Raw genomic sequence first — 2,500 nt, 5'->3', positions numbered from 1 at the left:
GTATTGCCAGCATTGTCCCTGTTTTCAATACAGGGACAATGCTGCCAGTACAGGGACAATGCTGGCAATACAGTGTATTGTCCTTGTATTGCCAGCATCGTGCCCGTATTGCCAGCATCGTGCCCGTATTGCCAGCATCGTGCCCGTATTGCCAGCATTGTGCCCATATTGCCAGCATTGTTCTTGTATTGCCAGCATTGTGCCCATATTGCCAGCATTGTGCCCATATTGCCAGCATTGTCCTTGTATTGGCAGCATTGTGCCTATATTGCCAGCATTGTCCTTGTATTGCCAGCATTGTGCTCATAGTGCCAGCATTGTGCCCGTATTGCCAGCATTGTGCCCGTATTGCCAGCATTGTGCCCGTATTGCCAGCATTTTGCCCATATTGCCAGCATTGTCCTTGTATTGCCAGCATTGTCCCCGTATTGCCAGCATTGTTCTTGTATTTCCAGCATTCTGCCCATATTGCCAGCATTGTGCCCATATTGCCAGCATTGTCCTTGTATTGGCAGCATTGTGCCCATATTGCCAGCATTGTCCTTGTATTGCCAGCATTGTGCCCGTATTGCCAGCATTGTGCCCGTATTGCCAGCATTGTCCTTGTATTGGCAGCATTGTGCCCATATTGCCAGCATTGTCCTTGTATTGCCAGCATTGTGCCCGTATTGCCAGCATTGTGCCCGTATTGCCAGCATTGTGCCCATATTGCCAGCATTGTGCCCATATTGCCAGCATTGTGCCCATATTGCCAGCATTGTGCCCATATTGCCAGCATTGTGCCCATATTGCCAGCATTGTCCTTGTATTGCCAGCATTGTCCCCGTATTGCCAGCATTGTGCCCGTATTACCAGCATTGTCCCCGTATTGCCAGCATTGTCATTGTATTGGCAGCATTGTGCCCGTATGGGCAGCATTGTGCCCGTATTGCCAGCATTGTCATTGTATTTGCAGCATTGTCCCCGTATTGACAGCATTGTCCCCGTATTGGCAGCATTGTCCTTGTATTGGCAGCATTGTCCTTGTATTGCCAGCATTGTCCTTGTATTGCCAGCATTGTCCTTGTATTGCCAGCATTGTGCCTGTATTGGCAGCATTGTGCCCATATTGCCAGCATTGTACACATATTGCCAGCCTTTTGTCCTTGTATTGGCAGCATTGTCCTTGTATTGCCAGCATTGTCCTTGTATTGCCAGCATTGTCCTTGTATTGCCAGCAGTGTCCCCGTATTGCCAGCATTGTGCCCATATTGCCAGCATTGTGCCCGTATTGCCAGCATTGTCCTTGTATTTCCAGCATTGTCCTTGTATTTCCAGCATTGTGCCTGTATTGCCAGCATTGTGCCCGTATTGCCAGCATTGTCCTTGTATTGCCAGCATTGTGCCCATATTGCCAGCATTGTCCTTGTATTGCCAGCATTGTCCTTGTATTGGCAGCATTGTCCTTGTATTGGCAGCATTGTCCTTGTATTGGCAGCATTGTCCTTGTATTGGCAGCATTGTCCTTGTATTGCCAGCATTGTCCCCGTATTGCCAGCATTGTGCCCGTATTACCAGCATTGTCCTTGTATTTCCAGCATTGTGCCCGTATTACCAGCATTTTCCTTGTATTGCCAGCATTGTCCCCGTATTGCCAGCATTGTCCCCGTATTGCCAGCATTGTCCCCGTATTGCCAGCATTGTCCCCGTATTGCCAGCATTGTCATTGTATTGGCAGCATTGTGCCCGTATTGCCAGCATTGTCATTGTATTGGCAGCATTGTCCCCGTATTGGCAGCATTGTCCCCGTATTGGCAGCATTGTCCCCGTATTGCCAGCATTGCCCCTGTATTGCCAGCATTGTGCCCGTATTGGCATCATTTTTTGGACCTCGACCAAAATTATTTCAAACTTCCGGACTCCATCAAAAATTACTTGCCTACCCCTGGTCTAGGGGTATGATTCTCGCTTTCGGTGCGAGAGGTCCCAGGTTCAAATCCTGGACGAGCCCAGCATTTAGCTGCCTTTTAGAGCCCATGATTGATGTTAAATGCTTGATTTCAAAGCATCAATTGAATTTTGCTCTTGCCATTTTACACAATTAGTTTGTAATTACTTAGGAGTATGTAGTATATTTTCAACCATATGGTGGTACTTTGGGTAAAAAAAACACATTCCCCATTATCTCAGTAACATAATACAACAATATACATCAAATATTTTATCCAGCTCTTTTAATTATTACATAAATAATATGAGTTTCACTTAAAAAAAAAAAATTATTCTGACGTGAGAAGTTTTCAGGGGTGGCTCGTTGGTCTAGGGGTATGATTCTCGCTTAGGGTGCGAGAGGTCCCGGGTTCAAATCCTGGACGAGCCCAGCATTTAGCTGCCTTTTAGAGCCCATGATTGATGTTAAATGCTTGATTTCAAAGCATCAATTGAATTTTGCTCTTGCCATTTTGCACAATTAGTTTGTAATTACTTATGAGTATTTAGGACATTTTCAACCATATGGTGG

This window comes from Crinia signifera, chromosome 6 (genome assembly GCF_055691185.1).
Source record: "Crinia signifera chromosome 6, ASM5569118v1, whole genome shotgun sequence".
Taxonomy (NCBI): domain Eukaryota; kingdom Metazoa; phylum Chordata; class Amphibia; order Anura; family Myobatrachidae; genus Crinia; species Crinia signifera.
This window is presented reverse-complemented; position numbering follows the sequence as displayed.